The 24,799-nt window shown below is 42.1% G+C and overlaps 1 long non-coding RNA gene across 1 annotated transcript in view; it reads right to left on the bottom strand.

Annotated features, from left to right (window-relative positions):
- LOC134471074 (uncharacterized) overlaps positions 1–8,035 on the bottom strand; it is a 64,046-nt gene extending 56,011 nt beyond the window's left edge. The window contains exons 1-2 of the long non-coding RNA XR_010040423.1: positions 7,794–8,035; positions 3,712–3,765 (exon numbers count right to left, since the gene is read on the bottom strand). This is a non-coding gene — a long non-coding RNA (uncharacterized LOC134471074). The remainder of the gene's footprint in view (positions 1–3,711; positions 3,766–7,793) is intronic.
- Positions 8,036–24,799: the final 16,764 nt, after the last annotated feature.

Here is a 24,799-nt window from a genome sequence, read left to right on the forward strand (position 1 = left end):
GAATTTACTCAAATGGCAAAGGACCACGGAGCATTGTTACTAAGGCCACTTCTCCTCCTGACCCTAAACAAGGGTCCCCTACCTGGGGTGCAAGTTAAGTTCAGCTAGAGGCAAGGAAAGAGAAACCAAGCCCATGAACTGTACTCTGCCAGGAGAGCCCTGAGTCACGGGCCAAAATCAACTATGGATCAACGTGGCTAAAAAGAGTCAAAATTCTAAGGTCTCTCCTCAATAGGAGAATAAATGTATCTTTGTTCATCCCTAAAATAGTGTATTTGTTTGAAGACAATAAGACCATTTCAAACTCTAGGCCATTTTTTCTGCTGCAATCATTCATTTCACAATTAGTGCTGGTTGGTAACGAAGCAATATGTGAGCCCAGGTGCCCTTAGACCTCAACAGCAAGCCCCTTTGCTGTACAGAGCCCCACTAAGCCCTCTGGCCACATTCCACCCACAGGCAAGGAGTCAAGGGGGCTACAAGTCCAAGGGTCCTGACCACCCAATCTTGAACGTGAATCACCCCACCTCAGTACGCAGAGTTGGCTGGGTCCTTCCCAGGGAGGGCTGCACCTCCAATGCACATACCACATGCCTTGAGATGCTGTTTGAGGGGTGCTGGTGGAGCTCAGAGACACAGCTTGGGTGGCCCCATGAATGCTGGACAGATTTAAGACAGGAATAGGAAAGAGGCACTGTTGGTCAGTATTCCACGTGCAGACCTGCTGCAGATCTCAGTGGTGGAATTCATGAAGAAGTAGAGGTGGCTGGTGTGATTCCATCATGTGTCTCAGCAGCCATCAGTCCTTCTCGGCTTCAGCCTACAATGATCTGACTCATTCCTCACACTGCCATGGACTTCCATAGCCTGTAACTGCATTCTGATCTCGAGGTCTCAGAAATATCCTTCTCCTCTCTGAAGCCTCCCACTCCAGAAACCCACTCCCTGCAGGGTATCATGGTGCACACCTGTAATCACAGCACAGAGAGGCTGAGGCAAGAGAATGGCAAGTTCAACCAGTCTTGACAACTTAGCTACTTAACGAGACCTTGCCTCGCAGCTTAAAAATAAAGTCAAGGGATATAGCTCTGTGTGAAGGCTCTGGGTCCAATCCTCAGTACAAACAAGAAAAAAAAATGAAATGGAAGGAAGAGAGGAGGGATAAAGAAAAAGAAAATGTAGAAGGAGAAGAAAAAAGAGAGAAAACAGGAGAGAGGAGAAGAGAGGAGAGGAGAGGAGAGGAGAGGAGAGGAGAGGAGAGGAGAGGAGCTCTTCTCCCAGCCCCAACTCTCAGTGACTCACCGCCCTTCAAAAACCTTTCTTCTGGAGCACACCCTGTCTTCCAGGAAGCTGTGCCTTTGCACATGCCGTGCACCCTGCCTAGTGTCTGCTGGGCAAAACATCATCCGCAAAACAGCTCAAGCATCACTTTTCATACAGTGTAGATTGATTAAGCTTCTGGGAAGTGTGTGCAGCAGCATTACACAGTTTAGAAGAACACCTTCCTCTCTCCACTAAAATTAACTCAGAATCAGACAAGTAAACATACGAGTCTATGTGGTCATTTAAACCCGCAACCACAGAAGCACAGGTTTTTACCAGATTCAATTTTACCAGGCCAGAACCTGCAAGAAATATACATCCTTGGAATTTTATGTGTACATTAATCTCCCTCAAAATATATATCTACTACAGACAACAGGGAAACATCCCAGTCTGATTTCTAATGTTAAACAACTTGAACAATTCATCTCAGGAAATAAAGGAGGCAATACTGTATATGTATTTGCAGCTCTTGCTGTATTTGTATGATATACTATGACGTTACCCTGTGATTTCACATAATTATACCAAAAATTCTCCCAGTCAAGTATTTAGGTGCTATCCAACTTTACAAATGCAAAAACTGAAGTCCATAAATGTGCACATCACCTGGCTTGCATTTGGTCAAAACAGGATTCTCTTATGCCTGCCTGCCTTCCCTCCTTCCTTCCTTTCTTCCCTCCTTCCCTCCTTTCCTTCCTTCTTTCCTTCCTTCTTTTCTTCACTCAATAGATACTGAGATCCTCTGAGCGCATTCTGAATAACACTGGATCAAGAAAGAAGCTGCATCATAGACTGGGACTGTGCTATGAATTAATTTATTAATGTGATCAAGAGGATCTGGGGAAAGGCAGATGCTGTCTGAGGCAGGACAGTCAAAGATCTGTCTGGTTGCAAAGAACAGCTCTTCTCAGAATCCCTTCTACTTCTGCAGTTTCTGTGGCAACCAATTCTGGTTCCATATATTCTACCACTTACTCCAAGTCTAGCAAACATTCATAAAGATCACAATCACTGTGGACTCTCAGATTATTTTCCTAAGATGCTGTAGAAGTTGTATAATGCCTCTCACCTTTGACAAAATACAAGAACAAAAATCTTTGCTGCTATTGATGTATAAAAGAGGAGGATCATGAGGAAGCTGAAGACTATACTATGCTTCATCAATGTGGACAAATTATTTAGGTCATTGTGATCTGCAGAAGCACCCCTTCATGATGTGATGTGAAGGAGATTAAACCTCACTCTTCTCCTTACTCTCCATTCCTCCTCACCCCATATCTACACTCCCCTCCCTATCGTCATCCTCCAACACCTGAAATCCCTACCTGTATTGATCAGCTTTTTATCACTATAACAAAACACCTGAGTCACTTAACTTAAAGAGAAAGCGTTTATTTTGGCTTATAGTCCCAAGTGTTCCATCCCAAGATCAACTGACCTCATTTTATGGAGTCTCTGGAAAGTGTACCACAATGGTGGGGGCAAGGTGTGGCAGAGCAAACAGTTCATGTCACAATCCCTTGGGGGGCACATCTAGGGCCATCCCCTACAGTCCCACCCAGAACAGGTTTCACCACCTCCCTATAGCACCACACTGGGAACCAAGTCTTTAACACATGGCCCTTTGGAGGAAATTCAACCTAAAAGTTGAAGGGCAGTACCCTATTAATCAAACATGAAACATGCCAGAAGACCTAGTTTGAAGTTTGAACTTTCACCATCTGCTTGTCTTATGGCCTTGAAGAAATCACTAAATGCCTTGGATTCTAATTTCTGCTAACATAAATTGGGGGAAATGCCCTATTATAGAAAGGACATGTGAATTAAAGCAGATGAAAGAATGCTAGAAAATAAAGAACATCTGAGTAAATGTAGTTAAATGTTGATTCTTTTTAAAATAACTATTTTTCAATTGCTTGAGATGCAATACCAAGATTATTATGGGATTACACAGAGTATTATGGCCTTGTGATGCTTTTGACTGGAAAACAGATAAAACAACTTAGGAGGTTGATAAAAGTTTTAGTGAAAAATATATGCTAAAAATGAAAGAGCCACTACTAAATAGAAATGTCACAAATTATAATTTTTATTTTATAAAAACTAGGGAAGATGACAGTAGGAAAAAGGAAAAAATGCATGTCAGTTATACTATTAGTCTCTGCTAGTTCATTGAAAATAAAATTTGTGCTAATATCAACTGGAGAAATTTTCATTCCCTTATCTTACACTCTGAGCAACTACTGTAAAAAATAACAACATGCAATATAGTAACTATTGTTATTCTCCTATTATATTATTGTGAAATTTTGTTACCTTTTTTCCATAAAATAAAAAAATTTTTAAACTAAAACTATAAAAACTTTAGGTGAAACAGGAAATTACCTTCTTAACTTTAGGCAGGCAAAGATTTCCTAGTCGAGATCCAAAAAGCATTCACTGTGAAAAAAAAGATGAATTACACGTGATCAAAATTAAATGTTTCTCCTCATCAAAAAACACATCTCTAGCAAAAGAAAATGAAAAGGCAAGCCAAAGCCTGGGGGAAATATTGAAGACAATATCTAACAAAAGACTCAAGAATACTCTGGAATCCCTTTAAATAAGCACAGAGAGATAAACAATCCAACCAATAAAAAATGGAGGGCGAACTCATGTCATATGACCCAGAAACTGCACTTCTAGTTTACACGAACTTAAAAATACGAATCATAGAAAGCCATGTATATAGCAGCCCTGCTTATAAAAATCAAAAACCCAAATGTCTACTGGGAAGTGAATGGGTAAGCAGCAATCTATTAATACCATGGAATACTGTTCAGCTATAAAAGTGAATAAATTACTGATGTGCACCACTACAATGGTACATGAATCTTAAAACATTGTAGTAAATGGATAAACCCAGACCTAGCAAGTACTATATGACTCCACTTAATAAGAGATTTAAAACAGGAAACAACAATGCATAATGACAAAGACCCAAAAGTGGTTGTCTCAGGCAGTAGAGCTACTTGAAAAGGGAACTCTCCATAGTAATGAAGTAGTTCATATTTTCTCTGTGGCTTATATACGTGTGAACAACTATCAAACCTAAGAAACTGAACATTTAAATCTAGGTACTTTATTGTATATAAATTATAGTCTATATTTTTCAATCCACAAAGCTAGTCAAATTGTCTTCTATTACTATTAACTAGAATTTATAGTAGAGAAGAGGAAAATTCCCACAGTAGTGATGAAAAGGTACATAGGACTAAACATAACAAATACAAGACTTGCACCAGGAAAATCATAAAACTTACTGAGAGAAAACCTAAGTAAACAAAATGCTGGTATTGTAAAGATAATAAATAAGTGCATAAACCCAATGCAATTTAAATGAACTTCTAACTTTTGTTGATCAGTAGAGATTCATGAGTCTTTAGAATCAATTTGTCTGTCAGCAACGGGACACAAATTATAAAATTTAGAATTCCCAATTTGGAATATGCCCCAATAAAAGTTCTGCTCTTTTACATGAGAACCCATACACAAGAATAACTATTGCTCCATTTGTTAACATCTAATAAATATATAAGTTGCCTTAATTATTTCTGAGTACTGAAATGTTTCTTCGTAATTGGAGAACTGGCCCGTTTGAGGTTGGATCTTTAGAATTTAATGATTAACCCATTGTGAGCTATTTTCACAGTCAATTTTTTTAGAGTAATCTTTTTGTGTGACATATTTGTTCATTATTTATTCACTCATTCCTGGAATCACTGAGTTCTCTTGGATGTAATTACTTCCTTCCAGAGTCATCTTACTCTGAGCTGGAATACATCCTTCAGACGTTCTTTCAAAATGAACACTTACTACTAATCACTATAAGCTCTTTCATTCCTCAGTGTCTGTATTTCAATCTCACCTTTAAAAATAATTTTACCCATTATAAAAATTCCCGTTTTGCTGTCTTTTTCAACACGTTTAAGATATTAATCTTTCCTTTCCCATATCTAATACAGCTGTTGGAAAGTATGGCCATAATCGGATTTTCTTGTTCCTTTAGAGATGACTCATTTTAAGCTCTAAAGCTGGTAGAATTTCCTCTTTTTCTTTGATGCCCTTTAATGTTACTATAGACCTTATGCCTCCATGTGAGGCCACCTCTCCTGCTCAACGCTCTGTGTGTCCTTTCAGTCCAGCATCTCTCTTCTCCTTGATCTTGGTAGAGGGATTGCTACATTTCTACCTCCATCTTCTGTGCCTGTTACATTTCATTCTCTACATTGCTCCATCTTTTTCCAGTGCCTTCCAAGAAAGTTTCTTGTCCCACAATTTCAGTCTACTCACGTGGCTGGGCCCATTCTGGTACGCAGCCCCTTTGCTGGGTTCTGTATTTCAGTGATTATTTCTAGAAACATAGTATCTCTAGTTGGTTTCTCTTCGTATTTGTTTCTCTCTGCTTTATTTTGCAATATTCTCCTTTATCTCTCTAAGAATAATTAACATCCTTTGTAAATGATTGTGCATTGTGCTTACTCTGAGTTAGCTTATTTTGCTAAATTTCTCCCACAGAACTTTTACTCCTCATATGTCTTACTGTTTTTCTCACAAGTTCTTTAATTTCCTTCACATTATCATCTGGCTTTGCAAATAATCTCTACCTGAGAGAAGCAAAGGGAAGGAAGGATTTCAGCCCAGAATTTTCTCTACATGAATGGAATCTTTAAGGCAGAAACTCCAAAGTTTGCACTCAGAATTCAACCCTTCCTCGACTACCAGCCCCAAGCTTTCCCTTAGCCTCCCAGGTCCTCGTCTCAGGAGATGAACAGGAAGCCACTGTTATACCTGCTACTGGGTGGAAAGAAAAGGTAACATGAGAAAATGCTCAGAGCCGTCCAAGCGGTGTCGCCCCTGGCTTCTCTGACCGTAGAGCTGCGTCAGTGCTTCTCTGGCATTACTGCCTGGCACTGCCTATGGAGATGGGGAATGAGTCCTACAATGCAGTATGAGGAAAAGAAAAGACACGCTGGAAAGCTCTCTGCCGGCCAATCGGTTTCTCCCTCTCCATCCATCATTCTTGCCACCCTGTCAGCCACGCACATGTATCTCCCTGAGGGTGCTCACATTTTTTTGTGTTAGTTAATGAAAAATGGTTCAGATGGATCAATCTTACTTTTTTCCTCCTGTGGCATCTCCATTGTTGGGTTCAGAGAAGAAAACCCACACCGTGCAAAGAGCAAACCATAGGGGACCAAAGAAATACTAAGGCTACCCAATAACAACTGTGTCAAGAGAAAGTTTTTAAATTAAACTATCAGATAGAGGATACATGTGACTGATTACACTGAGATTGTGTGCAGATTTCCTGGCGATTCTCAAACCAAAAAAAGAACTTCAGTATCAATACAATTTGATCAAAGCTCATCAGATACTCTGAGGAGAGAGTATTTGACTATTTTTAATAATCACTAAAAGGCAGTAACTCCTGTGTAGGTGGAACATTTAGTCACAGAAATATACCCCACACGACTCAAGGCCAGCCCTGGTGCAATTTATTTTTTTCTCCCAGCTGATCTCTTCAAATTTCCACAGCTGTTTATCTGTTCCTTTCACTCACTGAAATTGCAGACTTAATCTATCCTAATTTTATTTATTGTGTTGTAGGGAAAAGACATGGACAAGAATTAGGACCAGGCACTTCCCTGGGTTCTCATATCAGAAAGGTGATTAGCCAGTTTGCTAATGAATCAGGTAATCACGAAGTACTCTGAGTCTAAGCAACACACTTGCTACAGCTCCCTTCTGGGAATTCTGGATTTGGAAGCACAGAATCATTCTCTTTTGCTCTGCCAAAGGCAACTCAGCATTTGCTTAGTATCCCATAGAAAACTGAGAAAAACAGTTGTGACTTGAGCCTCCCGAAAATGTATACCCTGCTAGGGACATTGTTTTCCCTTAATAAAATAGCATCACTTTATAAGGCAGACACTTGTGGATAAATGGAGAAGCTGGCCCATATGCAAGGTTTTTAAATTAAGAATAAATTGAAAGTATTGTCATTATGAATTATCCTGATGATAGAATTGGAAATAAGCTCTTACCACAAGATAAAGACATGGCACAAGACCTCTTTTTAGACCTTAGATACAAAATTGGGATACAAGTAAGAGTGTCCTGCTCAATCAGAAATATTAGTCTAATTCCCAATGATAGTAAGATTTCCTACGTCTTTACCTTTTTATGGTCCTAGATCTGAATGGACACACACACACATATACACACACAAAACAATATCTTGCTATTAGAAGACTTTTTCCCATTGCCTATTCTACTATTTTAATTAATAAGAGAAAGAGTAATATTCATACACATACACCACACACACACACACACACACACACACACACACACACACACCCAAGATTGCTACGGTGAATATACAAACAGATGTGATCAATATCCACAGAGCAACAATCACTTACATTTCATGAGACAAACTGCATTTCCACAGACAGGAACCATTTGCCTCACACAGGCAGTTCTATAATTGACAGAGACTGAAAAACAGCTCGAAGATAATTAGAGGAATAGACCTCTACAGAATCAAATAGCTCACGTAGACAACACCTAGAATTCCACAGAATACCCAGAAATCCTTCCAAGGCGTGCGAGACGCACACCAACGTCTCTTATTTTGTCTTATATGACTAACATGTGAGACCCTGACCGAGAAGAGAGGCACGAAGACTGAGGCAGAGCAAACGTAAGATGCTGAAAAGCAGCCTTCAGAGCTGGCTTCCAGAGCCAGCTGATGCCCCTCCTCAGGGAGCTGCCTCCACCTGCCCAGGGGGAGCCCACGCTGAGTCCCTGAGCACCTGCCCACACCTGAGCCAGGAGTCCTCTCGAAGGAGACCACGAAGTGGTGTGACATTAGCTTCTGCTGCCTGCTTCACATTAAAAATGTTTTGGTACAGGCACCGGAGCATGGATGTCACTAGGGGAAGATTAGAAATGCAGACCTCAGGCCGTGTCTCCTGAGTCCTGGAAAGTCAAACCACTTGCCAAGTATGCCAAGTGCTGATGGTGAGCTAGCACCCGGGCTTCAGCCCCCTAAACACTCTCCTCGCCTCACTATGGGCTTTTCAACTAGGTGTTCAAGTATATTCTCATCATGATCTGTACAATGATCTGTACAATGAGTCAATTGTTTTATTTTTATTATTTCAAATTTTATGAGCCATCTTATTTCACAACATTAAAAAAGAAAAGCTTTTTATGTTTCAAAAAGGAGCAGGGAGGGGAGGGGGGGTTCCAACCACTTGGGGTTGAATTTCACGCCCCCTCCCTCTCGTCCGAGGGCAGCTCACCCGGCCAGTGCAAGGTCACCATCTAGCGGTGAGAGCAGTAACTGCAGACCACAGAGCACATATTGAAGGATTTTCCGCAGCCCCTAGAGGTCATCTCTAAACGCTTTACCCCAGCCAATTTATTCTGGAGAAACGTCCAAATATAACTTTCTAGGGAAATCGAGAATTTTCTGTTACATAAAACAAGATGTTTTTATATTTTTTTGAAACTTAAGGATCCAGTAAGTTAATACTTTAGACTCAGGTATTTTCTACCCCAGCCGCAGACTCCTCTTAAGAATCTAGACTTTCCAGGTGTACACCACACATGAACCACGGTACAGATAAATGTAGACAGTCACAGCTTTAGAAAACGCTGGCCTCCCAGCATTAACATTGCTCCATCTCGGCATCTTCCTGGGAATCAAACCACTACATCTATGGCCAAACAACTGCTTCTAGATAGATATGAATCCCAATTCCTTTTCAAAGAAATCTTTATTGAACAACTCTCAGAAGTTAACAACAACAATAGTGTGAAATCTTCTGGAAATGGTAAGCACCACTTGAAATCTTGCTTTTCCCCACTACTCTGTGGAAACCACTAAACTCTAATCTTGTGTTCTTGACTACCCAGTAGATATCACACCTACAACTTTAAATTCATTATGTCTAAGTCAGAGATCAGCAAGCTTACCTTGGAGCTCCACTTCTCACTGTCCTTCATTTGAACCCACCAGGCTCCAGGCTTTGTAGGCACTAGTTGTGTTTCTGTCCGCGGAGCTCGCTGTCTAATCAGACACTAAAGCAGTCAGCTCTGGCCCTGCAGTGACCTCTCCTTACCCCAGTCTTTTATCTCTCTCCAGGGTCACTATCACGATTCTGACCCTCAGTCTCACCCACCCACACCACCTCTCCCAGCAAGCATTCGTTCTGAATGTCTCATGAGAACCCATCTGTTATGCATTAAAAACTGGAGGTCAGCTTAATGCCAGTGAAGTTAATCACCATGGTGCTGAGTATGGATGTTCCATCTGAGGAAAGTTGCCAGGATAAGTAGATACGTGGAGGAGAAGCTAGGTGTTGAGGCATTGAGGTATTGAGGCATTGTGGGTTCTTCTACCTGTTGCTGTTTGAGCTGTTGGTTCTCCTGAAGGAGCTCTGGTCCTTATGTGGAACATTGCTTCCTGGCTCTGGAGGGGAAGACATGTGCTGCTTGGTCTCCAGGATTAACTCATCACACTGGCTTCCTGGCATGTACTCGACTGTGCCTATCGTTGAAGGAGCTCAGGGCCTCCGTGTCACTGAGGCTGGCTGTAAGGCTTTTCAGGACAGCCCTGATCTTTGTTGTGAGTGTGACTTCTTGGCTCTAGCATAGAACCCTCAATCTACCAGCACAGATCCTTCACCCTGCTGGCATGGACATTCTGGCTTCCACTGCTGAGCTTTGGGCCTTCCCAGCACAGATCCATAAAAGAGACTGGTGTGAGACCTTCTCATGGGCACTGGACCTCCAGTTGGACTTGTGGGAGGCATTGTCATGAGCTCATCTGGACTGAGGCAGGACACTGCAGTGGGATTCAGGCCCTTGGCTGAATATTCTGTCTTTGGTGCTGTGGACAGATTTCCTGAAGTTTCATGTCCTGATTTTAATTGTTCCTCACAACCCCTGACTACAATACCACGTTGTGCCAGGCCCTGGGGATATAGCAGGGACCAAACCAGATGATGGCCTTGCTCTGGGGCCTTCTGACTTTTGTAGGGAAACAAAAGGTAAGGCTGAGGAATGAGGAATGGGAAGAAAGAGAGGTCTCAACAGTCTCACCTTTGTGACTTCCTGCAACCAAACCAGATGATCTAACCCCATCGCACACCTTATTCCATGCTACTCAATAAATGAACTCTAATGAAACCCAGAGACAATGAGGGAAGTTTTACATAATGGGTAGCAAGAAGAAGAAAAGCAAATGCCTAACTTGTTCTTCCTAAACCTCAAGCCTTGCTTGACTTTTAAATTCAGTTTTATAAATTAAGAAACAACTTCTAAGTTTTCAAGGGTAGACAAAGTTAATTAGGAAAAAAATTGTACATGTGCCTTAACATAGCTAAAACTGTAAAACAACCAGCTTTTGTTACAAGGAGGCAAATTAGCTGTGTCCCTGTTTTAATCATTTCACTGTAAAGCTAAAAAAAACTAAATTATATTTATTATACTTGGAAGAATTAGCTCATCAAACTACTGCTTATGGAACCTAAAAAGAAATCAGAGAGACTGTGTTTGTTCATATTCCCAATATTAATTGCTGATTTTGAAGGTCATATATATTCGGGTTTATTCATTCTTTCTTTCATTCACTAATTAAACACTTGTAGAATGCTTACTATGGGTCTAGCATGTGGTGGTCTCTGAGGCAGAGCAATACGATGCTGCAATTGTCCGTAAGAAATCTTCACTCTAGCATAATAAGAAATGGTGAAATGGTGAAAGGGATGAGAGCAGTAAGTGGAAACTCACACTAGAGCCTGTGTGGAAGGTTCTGTGGAACTAGGCACCTTCCTGATTCAGGCAAAGCATCATCAAAAAGACACACTTTGGTTGCATCTTGAAGGAAGAGTACTCCAGTCAAGACGAAGAAGTGTTACAGACAAAAGGAAAAGATGTGTTCAGTGTCACACTGTCCACTGGGGAAACTCCCAATGCACAACACAGTAAGAGCCCCTACTTCAGATAACAAAGAGGAAACGAGCCAGTATCAAATGGACAGAAATATGAGCACAATGTCACACTGGCCCAAAATGAGCAAATACTGGCCAGTTCCTGATGCTGGCTTGTTAATACATCCACAAGGGAGCAAAGCTCATCCCTGCAACGTGAAGAGACATCTATGGGGATCTACTCTGAAAACATCAATTGCTGGTAAGCTCCTGACTTTGCCTTTAACTAGTGCACCATTCCTCCAAGCCTCTGAATTAATCCACTGCGAGTGCAACTTGTTTTTCCAAGGCACCCATGAATGCATTGAAAGGAATTTTTGTTCTGCTTTCCAGTTTGTATTATCTAGTGTTTGGCTGTTTATGTTGCTACTGCAGTAACATTTGGATGGATAAATTTGGTGCAGAACATGTGGTACTGGTAAAATACTGCTTTATGCTCCCCTAGAAGAATTTTAAATAATGTAATGGAGCTGTTGACTGAGTAGGAATCAAAACAGAAAAGAAGGTAAAATGATAGACTGTATTAGATAAGAGCTGCCTGAACTCCATCTTGTGGCAAGTAATTAGTAGCTCTTTCAACAAAAATCTCTGGGGCAACAGTGAGTTAAACAATGCTAATTAATAATGACAGTGTGAACTCCACTCTCCCAAAGGAGGACTGGGTAGTCAACCTCTCGAACCTAGTTGACCATGGATCACTTTTCACCTAGAGGTTCAGGTATCTTCCATAAAATACATCCTTGGGAAATTCCAAGTTAATATTATATATATATATATGTATATATATATATATCCTCTGTATATATACCTATTACCAAGTAAGAGAAGCCAATCTAAAAAGGCTACATAGTGTGTGATTACAACTATATGACATTCTACAAAAGGCAACTCTGGAGACAGTTAAAAGAGCAACAGCTACCAGGGACCAGGGGGAAAGAGGCATAAACAGGCCAAGCACAAAGGACTTTGAGAGCAAGGAAATTACTCTGTGTGATGCTGTAATAATGAACAGATGCAAAGGAGGAGCAAAGATGGCGGATAGATAACAGCTGGCCACAGAAGCTCCCTGACATAGGCAACTTAGAATTCAACACAGTTCAGACTGGGGAGCCCCAAACAGAGGGAGAGAATTCTCTCGTCCCAAGAAGAAGTTAAGGCAACTTGCCAACCATCAGATGACCCGCTGCCACTGGCCAAGTTCCTGCTGCGACTTGCTGGGGTCCCGCCATGATTTCCTGGGGTCCCGCCATGACTTGCCAAGCCATCCAAGGTCCCGCCACTTCAACTAATTGGAGGCACAGTTACATTGAGTTCGGGGTTGGTGAGCAGAACGGAGAGCTGAGTTGGCAGGGTGCCTACATCAACCTCTGGTGAGTGATGGGAGTGGAGCCATTCCACAGAAAGGGGGACTCTGGTGGCAGACATTCTGGGACTGAGCAGGACTGGCAAGTAAAGGGACAGCAGTGACTTCAGTCAACTGTTCCCTTCCCGAACGAGATTGGTGGAGTGAGCTAGACCTGGGTCACGTGACCAGGCTGAGCCCCAATAGGTTAGCTACGGTCAAGTCCCTGCAGTGGTGGCGCACACTAATCACACCAGCCCAATGCAGCCTCGGAGGTTTCACCGGTCCAGAGGGAAGGCAGCACAAAGTAATACAGTAGTTCAGGCCACAGCAACTTGACTGACCCGGAGAGGAGGGGCCAGCATACCCTGTCCCTGTCTGCAACTCACTAGCACACTGCAGTGTGAAGGGTCATCTAGCCAGTATGCTTCAGAAGAATTGTAACCAACAAAGAAAGAAACTGGGGCCTCCTGGAAGAAGCAAAAAAGATGGGAAGAGGAAGTGACAACAAAAAGTCCCCAGGCCCCAACCCTGAGAACAGTGACCCAGGACAGAAAAATACAAAGGAGAATGAGAACAGCAAACATGCAGTATCACACACAACACCAGTGGACATAAAGAGATATATTCAGGACCTCATAGACAAGTTAAAAAGGGAAATATTTAGCCAAACAAAGCAATATATAAGAAGATTAATAAAAGAGATACTACACACCCCTCAGGCAGACACAGACAGAAGAAGGGAAGAACTCAAACAAAGGAGAGAACCATTTGGTAAAAATATAAAAAATATAGAATACATGAAGCAGATTCAAAGAGATCACCAGGAAAAGTTGTGTTTTTATTAATACTGTTAGGTACTGACATATTCAATTATACTATGTCTGATGATATAGCCAATTCTATTGAAGATAACAAGAGACAACACAGGAACCATGATAGAACTCTTTGTACAATGGTCTTATATGTTTATTTCATTTCATGTGTTTATAGGAATATGTTTTGTTTTGCCTTGCTTTGTTTTGTTTCTCCCTCTAATATAGAAAGGATAGAAATACATGTTAAGACTCATGCATTTGTAGAATCTATAAACAGTTTATGAGAATTGATCATATGACACATTATGAAATGAATAGATACCTTGAAGAAAAAGAAACACTACAGTACCCAGTGCTGATCACCGAGTGTGATGATGTGAAATCCAGCAACACTCTTATTCTTTGTTCAGAAGATAGTATCAAGTCTGAGAGTATAGGCAACTACACTGAAGAGTTAACCTGCATTAGTTTGTTTAATCTAAACATAAATGAAGATATGGATAACTGCATATATGTTTAAGTGTATAGGATTGACAACCATGTTACTAAGTTTTTGTTGGACAGTTGAACAGAACTGTTTGTGGTCTCGCTGTTTGAATTCCCACTTTACAAGTTCCATTTTTTTATCTTGAACAACTATTTGTAAAACGACAATATGTAAACATCAACTAGTGATTTCTTACTGTTTATTTTTTTCTGTGAACGTATGCATTATTTCTACCTATTTTCTGTTTTGTTTAGTCTTTCTTTAAATAAAATTTAAAAAAAACAATTAAAAAAATGAGCACATGCCATGGTACATTTGCCATGACCTACAGAAGGTAAAACACTATGAGTGAACTCTAATATAACCGAAGACCTTGGGTGATAAGGATGTATTAAGGTACGTTCATCCATTGTAACAAACCTGCAACTCGGGGTGAGGGACACTGGTGGTAGAGGAAGCTGGGGGGTGGGGAAGTGAGGTGTGTGAGAGCACTGTGCACTTTTTGCTCAAATTTTTCATGACCCTAAAATTGGTCTTTAAAGAGTGAACAGCTACTGTCACTGAAAGACCAGACTGCAAGAGAGAACAGCAAAGACCTACACACAAGCACACACATTCTCTCTCTCTCTCTCTCTTTCTCTCTCTCTCTCTCTCTCTCTCTCTCTCTCTCTCTCTCTCTCTCTTTCTCTCTCTCTCTCTCTCTCTTGCTCTCTGCTGAAGTAATCTGTCACCAGCTCAGAAGAGAAGCAGGGATCCTGTAAGCTGGCCGGAAGTCAGACTCCCATTTCTCTTACTCCAAAGTTAGACAACACACAGACTTTGTTTCTAAGAGGACATTCACACAGAAGGGACCTCTCCCTTGCCATGGCACTGCATATCACGGAGAAAGAGTGGGAAGAGAATCTCCATTGTCTGGCACAGGACTCAGAGAGAGCTGGGAAGGTGGAAGAAAGAAAGAGAAGGGCGAGTCTGGCAAAAACTGGGAAGAGTGAGGAGAAAGTCAAGAAACAGAAAGTAACCAAATTGAGAAGCCAAAACTAATCTAATAGAGACAAGTAACACAGAAGAGCGCCAGCACACAGGCACAGGGGGAAGAACTGAGATACACGAGTAGCATTTGACAGGTATTTGCTGGCCTGTGGTCAGCACGCTGAATGCTGTGCTGCAAAAACCAAGTGTTCAGTACCTGACTCTTGAGCCCATGTGAGGGAGACAGAGAAGGAGAGGGCGGAAATGTGGAAAGAGAAAGAGACAGAAATAGAAAGATATGAGAACGTACAGTAAAGCATCTAACCCAGCCCTCAGGGACCTATGGAGTCTGCTTGTAAGAATTACTATCATTTAAAACCAAAATCCAAAGAATGTGGGAAGCAAAGTTAAGCAGAGTAGTGAAAGAACATTCCAGAAAGCCATAATGGCACAGACAAAGATCCAGGGCCAAAACCATGTAGCGTCCAGGTGGGCAACATTCATCCTTGCCCATCTAAGACAGTCCAGGTGGAAAGGTCAATAATTAATTATCAATGGTAACACAACACTGTCCCCATTTTGGATAAGCTATGTAGTCTCTCTATTTCCTGGCCAAACATGGAAGAAAAAGGAACCTGAAGAAAGCACAACAGTGGTCACTTCCCCATGCATATGTTCTCTGTGGCCACAGCAACCCATGCAGAGTCTCTAGACCTGGAGATGTGGCAGTGTGTTCTAGAAGGTCGATGGGCCAGAATTAAAGTGCCAGGCTGAGTTCAGAGCAGATCACAAGAAGAAAGGAACAGGAAAAGTAAGACTGAGAGGGAGGCAGGTGTATCTGTGACCCTGGACCAGGCAGACTAGCTAAACCCCTAGCTCTCCAGAAAGTGACTCTAAAGGACCTCCTGGCAAAATCAGAAGAAACTTCCCTACTGCTATGAGCACAGGATTTTAACTCTTTGCTTAAATTATTCAGAGAAAACTTACAAGGGAATGTTATTTTAGAGAACAGACAAGACAAGCAGATGCTGAGTCCCTCCAAACACAGTACAAGTGGAAAGGGGAGAAGAGAGCTGAGGTTCCTAACCTCCATCATCATCACAACAGAAGAGAAGATGGGAGCAGAACTGTGGAAGTGTGCTTCTGATCTCAAGCCCGGGTACAAGCTGGATCTGATGGTGCAATGGTGAAAGAAAGATAAATCTTCTGTCACCAGAAAATGTGGCAGTTTTCAAAGACCAATTTACACATCCCAGAGCTTGGGTGACTGCTTGTGTGCCCCTGCACTGGATTTAGGGAGGGAAGTTACATCAGCCTGTTCAAGGCAACAGAGAGCTGGTCTAGCCCTGTGCTTGGCATGCGTGAAGCTAATCCAAAGAGATAGAGACCATTTGCACTACCCTGGATTGCCCTGGGCCATTGTGTTCTGCTAACACTGTCCCTCGGGAAGATGGACAGGTAAGAGTTTAGCATTTCACACTTCCTTTCACATTCTGGCTCACCTGTCTTCATATTCGGCATCTCCATCCAATCAGCTTCCTAAAGCATACAGGTTCTATTATCTCAGGTCTGTAGAGTTCTTAGGCTACCCCAGAGTCACTGGGGAAGTGGCCGGTGTTGACTTAAATCAATTGCTGGTCCTACTCGTTGCTATCACTCTACTAAATTCTCCTCCCTTTGACCTATTCTACCTTCATGAGCACCCACATATCCCTTTAGAACTCAGGAGAGATTTGAGTAATCAGGTGTCCTTACAGAGGATCCCTAATTAGCCAAAACTAACATACTTGGAAGGAGAACCCTTCATTCACATTAATTTGATTCTCCATTAAACAGAAGATCAAAGATCAGGGCCAGAATTGCAGGAGGTATAAAGGAAAAAGGAGAGACTGACTCACATTACCTTTGTTTACTCTGAAGTCCCTCATAACATTAAAGCTCAAAAGTGGTTTGTGCTTGTAATCCCAGCTACACTGCAGACTGAATCAGGAGAGTCTTAAACTCAAGTCCAGCCTGAGCTATTTAAAATCATGTCTCCCCAACACACACAAAAAAATTTAAGGGCTAGGTATGTAACTCAGTGGTAAAGTGCTTGCCTATATTTCATGAAGCCTTTCCAGTTTGGAAACCATTTACTCCAGTCAGCCCATGTATTTGATTACAGATAAATAATTGAGGTCTGAGGACATGCAGTTACCTAAATGACATATTCCATCATAACGAAAGAACATTTGTTACAACAGGAATGCCGGATTTGACAGGCAGAGAGGTAGGTCCCACTTGGAGCTGCTTCTGATGACTGCCAGGTATCTCCTTGCCTTTGATGCATAATTATTTTGAAAGACCTGACATGTGGCCCTGGATATGTAGTCAAGAAAGTAGACACAGAGGCTGGTGCTCAAATGGAGGGGCTACCCATGGGCATGGGTTTACCTGTTCCAGCATCTCTTAAAAATTCGTTTGGGTCAGGGTTATATTTTCCGCAGGGCTGGGAGACTCACAGTGAGCAACACGGGGAGAACTGACCCTGGTCATTTATTTTTCTTTAGTCAAAAAAGGCAATCTTGTCCCTTATGTTCAAAACAAGTACTATCTGGTCAGTGAAGTCAGTAATGGACTCCAAGCAACACTAGACCTAGGGAATTTGCTGCTGCATCAATGAGTGTATCAGTCAGGGCTTACTAGAGAAACAGATGGAACGCAAGATGTATAATTACAAGATTGCCTTACAGAGGGTGTCTGCAAGCTAGAGGTTGAAGGGTCCAGCCCAAGGGCTGGAGCCTACTTTAGAGTTCTGTGCAAGTCTGTACCAGAAGCTGATGGGTCTATGGAAGACAGAAGAGTCTACAACAAAAGAGTTGCTGAAGAGTCCCCGGCAGAAGCCAGGAGACAATGTCCAAGCTGCGGCAAACAGTGGAACTCCTCTGAAGAACCAGCAATGAGTCCCTCCTCATTTGCCTTTTAAATGTATGCAGGCTGCTCTCCTGGGGTGAGAGTAGCACTCACACCATCTGCCTGCCTTCCTCATTCACATGATGAGGATGTGACAAATTAGGGACTCTGGCCCTGCCCCCAAATCACTTAGCTAAGCTTCTAGGCCTCTCAAGTTGATACAATGTATAAACTATAACAACTAGCATCCCTTTTTGAAAAATAAGGAGCAGAAAATAAAATGGAAAAAAACAAAGTAGTGTGTCTGGATTTTGCTGAGACTTCATACCTGATTCATTGATGTCATTCTAAGAATTGACGTGGGAAATAGCATACCTGACACTCTAAAAACAGTAAAACTATAATCAGCCAGGGAATAGGCCAGAAAAGACACAGTTCAAGACACAGTCCAACAAGCCAAACTCTTTCTGCAAAATAATCTTGCTTATGTTTATCAAACTCTGAATGGGGAACCAGCTTCCAAAATTCCTTTCCCTTTCCCATCCATTTTGTTCATATCTGAGGTTCTCTAACCCATATATTTTGAAGAACTCTTCTCTCGGTTCTATCTCTGTCTCCTTACTGCCCTCCATCACTTTATGGTGATGTAACTTGGCATTGTAACTCACTGAGTCCTTACTTTTTAGGCCTGACATCTAGGTGCAATCCTGTCCAATCAACCTGATTTTTAAAATCAGGGCATCATTTCAAAGGACCTGTACTGAAGAATGGCCTGAATGTACTCCATTTCAGCTGGAAGGTAACCACCCCAAATTACATGGCTTATTTCTCTTGGTCACTGAGAAGTTCTTTCCCAGTTGCTTCCCAGTCCCCCGTGAAGTAGATTATTGGCAAGCACAACCCACATTCCTTGAGACTTCTCTAAATCTCAGGGTAACTCACACTTTAATTGCAAGCCAAGATCCTTTCCACTTAAATGTCTTCCTAGAAGGCAGTAAAATACTACAGAGAGCTGTCTTCAGTCTCAGAAAGACTAAGATCTTAATCCTAGATTTGTAATTCCTCATAAAATAAGATTCATAGTATCGACCTTTCAGGGTTGCTGTGAGGATAAAAACGCAATAGTGTATGTAAAATACTACTCCGCAAGGTTATCTTTTATTTTTATTTTTCATTATCATCCTGTAGAGGCTGGTGGGTGCCCTAACTTTACGTGTACCAGAATCATTTATCGGCTGCATTCTGCATCTTACCTCCATAACCATCCTCTCATACTCCCTCCCTGGGGCTCAGGTGCAGGTTCCTATCTCCCCTCGCTCCAGGGCTCAGGTCCTCCCACTTCAATCACTGATGACTCGTGCCTGGCACTCCTGCTCTGCTGCTAGTCCTTGGAAACGTTATATCCATGTAAGGGCACTGCCCCATTCCCTTTGCTGAGACCCGTGGCATCTGGTCCCTTAAGCCACTGAATCACCTTGATTTTGAATAAAGAGTTGTCAAAATCCTTATGAAGGGCTCACCTGCAACTCTATTATCAAGAAACTTGTACAGAAATGACAATAGTAATGAAATATATTAAGAAGCTGCCAAAACTGTCTTTTCATTAAATTGAGGCCCCAGAAAGAAAAATTATTGTTATTATTACTATTATTATTATTCAGCCTTATGATAAAACATCACAGACAACATCTTCCTGTTCACAGTAGTCCAAAGTGCGGGCACTGAGAGAAGGTGCAGGACTCTGGGAACGCTGTTTCCACTGGGCATTTAAATGGTCACTTCTTCCCACAATGAAGCCACCACCTCTTCTTCCCTTCGAGGAAACCTCTGACAATTCTCAGAGTAGCAAGTGAGGTCTCTGGTCTCCAGGAAATGTGCAGAGCCTCAACATCAGCAATTAGAGCCCCAGGAAAAAAGCTCCAGGGAGCTCCCTTCTAGCTCACACCCTGCACAGATCACTGCTGCTGCTTACTGCAGCTCTTCTGCACAGATCCAAGATGCTCTCCGGGCAGCTGAGCTTGCTTTGCCCACCTGTGTGCATCTGCCCCTCACCCACTCTCCGCACAAGAGTCCCTTCTTCCCATAGCATGCTCTCCCTTCACCCCAGTTCTCTCCTGTGGTGCCCGCAATTCCCCTGGCCAACCTTGCTGTCCACCACCTACTGCAATACTGTTTTTATTTGCTCAGTCTGTTACTACCTTGTCTTTAATTGGACTGTGCAACCATTGGAAGCTGCATCTCTGTGTAACTCAATTCCCACACAAGACTGGATTCATTAGTGTTCAATAAATGTCATTGAGCTCTTAGCTCTCTTCAGGGTACACAATGTTGAGTGTAAAAAAGTGAAAGAAAAATGGGGCAAAAAAATAATGTCTGATGAACCATGACTAAGAACTCCATCACACTTTTCATGTTATCCTGTGTATCCTTTCCAGTGACTCCATGAGACTATATTACCTCATTTCGTAGACTTACTTTGTAAAAGTTTCCAAGGAAGTTAAGCAACTTTCCAAGAGCACACAATTAGTTAATGACAGAGCATAATTCAGATCGAGGTCAATCTGACTCCAAAACATAAGCTCACCGCCAAAGTTTTATCCACTCCATTTATCTACTCCATTGTCACCATGGCCAGCCCCTTCTGCAGTGACAGTGAGCTATTAGCCACAGAAAGAACTTTGTTGGTCACTTTCTGTGTCTTTGCAGGCTAGAAGCCCAATGTGGATAACAGGAGGCCCAAATTTATCCATGGCAAAGCACAAACTTCCATATATCCCTTGACTCCTCTACCAAAGCGGGCATCACACAGGCAAAGAGCACCAGTCCCTGCAGGCCTGATCTAATCGTCTACACCTCTAATTCCTCACTAACTCACTAATGAGGGCCCCAGAAGGACCAGAGTCACTCAGATGCGCACGTAACTAGAAGGCTGCATGAGGAGGTGCAGAGTCCTTGCTCCTCCACAGGCCTGCCCTGAAATCTCTTTACTTCCCTGAGCTTTGGCTGCTTCACCAGTAACTCAGGATTCTTCCACAACTCAATGTGTCACATAAATGGTGAAAATTAAGTCCCTAAATTTTCACATTGCAAAGCAGAATCAGTCTAAATTTCCTAACTTCTCCAAAACTCTGTAGCTAAATGATCAAAATTATTTTCAACAGAAAAAATTTAAAGGCACAAGTATAACCCTTGAACAAATATAAAATGAACATGCTTCAAATATTTTATTCAGGCCTTTAAGTAATAAGGAAACTAGTAAGATGTTCAAAGCAGAATTAATAACACACACACACACACACACACACACACACACACACACACACACATCCAAGAATGCTAAACAATTATAACATACATTTCATGAGACAAACTGCATTTCCACAGACAGGAACCTTTTGCCTCACACATGCAGTTCTATAATTGACAGAGACTGGGGGCTGGGGATTTAGCTCAGCTGTATAAGCACCTGCTTTGCAAGCAAGCAGTTTTGAGTTCAATCCCTGGTACCAATAAAAAGGAAAAAGACAAAAAAAAAATTGACAGAGACTGAAAAACAGCTTGAAGATAATTAGAGGAATAGACCTCTACAGAATCAAATAACCCACATAGATATACTAGACAACACCTAGAATTCCACAGACCACCCAAAAATCCTTCCAGGAGGTGTGAGATGTACACCAACGTCTTCTATTTTCTCTTATATGACTAACATGTGAGACCCTGACCCAGAAGAGAGGCACGAAGACTGAGGCAGAGCAAACGTAAGATGCTGAAAAGCAGCCTTCAGAGCTGGCTTCCAGAGCCAGCTGATGTCCCTCCTCAGGGAGCTGCCTCCACCTGCCCAGGGGGAGCCCACGCTGAGTCCCTGAGCACCTGCCCACACCTGAGCCAGGAGTCCTCTCGAAGGAGACCACGAAGTGGTGTGACATTAGCTTCCTGCTGCCTGCTTCACATTAAAAATGTTTCGGTACAGGCACCGGAGCATGGATGTCACTAGGGGAAGATTAGAAATGCGGACTCTCAGGATGCGTCTCTGCCCTACTGACTCACAATCTCTATTTTTAACAATCCCAAGTGATCTGTGTGAAAATCAATGTTTGAGAAGCAGTAGTCTGAATAATCACACCGCAGCTCTACCACTAAGCAAGCTGTTGTGTCATTTGAGCAAATCAACTCACTTCTCTGGGCTTCACTCTCCTTATCTATAAAATCAGATGGGTCACTGATCTTGGAAATCCTCTCTGGAGTCAGAATCCATTTCACCCAAGCTTTCTCTCTGACATCAAACCCTAAATCCAATGTCTACCACCAGACATTTAGCTAAGCCTTGTCTATGTTGTTCCCTTCTGTCCTTCTCTGGGAAAAATAAAATGGCACTAATGATATTAACATTCTCTCTCTCTCTCTCTCTCTCTCTCTCTCTCTCTCTCTCTCTCTCTCTCTCTCTCTCTCTCTCATAATATGCCAGGGTTCCCTGAGAGCCAAGAGAGTAAGAAATCTTGCCATCTGTTTTCAGGTCAGGAATTTCCACAGTTTTGCTCCCTGATTGAATGTATTGCTTTAAAGTCCCAAAATAATCAATTCTGACAAGAAAGGTTTGGATATGCTTTTCAAATATAAACACACACACAAATTTCCTGACAACCTGATAAAATGACAAGGCAAATTATCAGCTTGTTATTTTTAAATTATTGGTTTTCTCCAAGCGAGCCATCCTGTTCTTCAGGGAACCTCTGACCCCAGGATCTGCATGTGAGTTCAGAACTTCCCAAAGTCATCTCCTCACCATGGCAACAAAGATACCCTTCTTTCACCCTTAGAAGTCAAAATTATATTCAGCCCACGTACAGTGGGACATGGGTGAGGTGAGCACTGAGCAGGAGACTTGCTCTTATGGATACAAATTGTGCTACCCACCTGCAGACAGGGTGTTGTCCATGCTGACCCTTATTGGATGTATGGACACCCAGAGTTTGTTCCCAACAGAGCTCAGTGTCTTCTTGAAATCTACATGTATAAATCACGAACATTATGCACCAAGACCCTCCCTGGGAATCGCCAAGTCCTCATCACTGCCACAAGGATTCCTGAACAAATCAAGAGGGACTAATGTGCCCCTATTTTCCACCTGAGTTCACTCAGCACCCCTACTTCCACTGTCTCTCCAGAATATTCAGCAATGAATGAGTGTTTGTGGAATACTTACTCTCTGTAAAGTCCTCTCCTTAAAGCTTGGGCTGTGGTAGAAGGCAAGACAGTCACAATCCTGGGTCTCTCATGAATCCCAGAGTTTGGTAGGACACACAAACCTTCCACTGATAGAGATGAAGGTTACTGCAGCGTGCAACTCCAACAGTGACCCTGAGCTGGTCCCAACATTTAAGAGGGTTTCTGTGATGAATGTATTTATTGAATAAAGCACTTCTCACCATATCCCACAATTGCCTGTTGTTATTCTCCCCTGTATAGTTTGACCTGGCGCTCTGAAAAAGGAATAGGACTTTATAGCAAGAATTCAAAGAGGAAAAAAATAGTCCATTTGCAGATTTTGAGTTTTAAAACATATTTTTAAATCTGCTATCAGGGCAAACTGGTTTGAAAACCAACGCTTTCATTGGCAAGTGTTGACCTGCTTGAGAAAATCAGAGCTTTTTGTGTTCTAAAAACTCAGACTTGACTATCAGTCCCAAAACATTGATGATACCAGAGTATCAGATGATTCCCCAAAAAAATCTTCAAAATAAGGATACCATATATTTACATTGTCACAGAGGTTAACTGTGAGGGGAAAGTCAGCACGAGTGAGGACAGCTTGTGATCAGGAAATGCTACATGTTAGCAGAGGTTGGGTGGTGGCCTGCCTTGCATGAATGGCAGGATATGATTAATCCTCTTGATAGTGACCACTCTATGCCAAACGTAGTCACAGATGTTCTGTGGAGGAGACCAAGGACCTCAGACCTTCCAAAAGCCTTGACAACTTGCAAGCACCCCATAAATTAGCTATGTCCCTCCGGAGACCACCAGGTGGGAACAATATTTAAATTACTTTACTTTAATTCTGGAATAACAGAGAAAATCCTGAAAGTAACAAGGTTTAATGGCTTAACACGGTTGTGGGGTTTGTTTTGTTGTTTTTTCTGCCTCTAGACAAAATATACCTTAAAAGTAAGAAAGTTCAAATATAGGACATGTTCCATATTTTGCTGTACATCTGAACTTTGTGGTTAAATGCAGGATACCTGTTATACTTCCCTGACATGACTGAGTAACTGGGGACATAGTGGATGAGAAGGAATCTACCAGGCCAGTCAAACAGTCTAGGAGGAAACAGTACACACAACATCGAGGCGAGAGATGCTTACTCCAAGGAATCAAAGGCCAGTGTACTAGAACAGAGTGAGGTATGCCATTATTTAAATTGAAATGTTTCCAATGGCCATTTTACCACATCATTCACTGGTTTTAGAAAGCCACCAGCATCTCTCCCCAGCCCCCATCCCCACATGTTTATCTGCCCCAGAGTCACTCTTCGCCACTGTCCCATGTCCAGATCTTCCTTTTATTCAGCTGACAGGTTTCCCCCATCCCTGAAGAGTTAGGAAGGGAGTGCTGAGTATTAGGATTATTGTATCAAGGTCACCTCATCTTGCCCAGTTAATTAAACCATCCCTTCCTCATAAAGTTCTGGGTGGCATTCATACAAAAAAAAAAAAAAATGTGTAGGGTGGAAACCAAAGCATGGTTTTATTTCCGGCTACACTGGTAGGGTGTGTGTTAGTGCATAACTCTGATTAAAGGTTGAGTGTGAGAAGGTTCAAGGTCAGAGTGAGGTCCCCTATTCACTGCCTCTCTCAATTCTAAATCTTGCAGCCCAGATACCCATGGCTGTCCACAGTGAATGAGAGAAAGTAGTGAG

Source organism: Cavia porcellus, unplaced genomic scaffold (genome assembly GCF_034190915.1).
Source record: "Cavia porcellus strain 051 isolate PalLab524CR breed Dunkin Hartley unplaced genomic scaffold, mCavPor4.1 scaffold_1, whole genome shotgun sequence".
In the NCBI taxonomy this organism is placed as follows: Eukaryota; Metazoa; Chordata; class Mammalia; order Rodentia; family Caviidae; genus Cavia; species Cavia porcellus.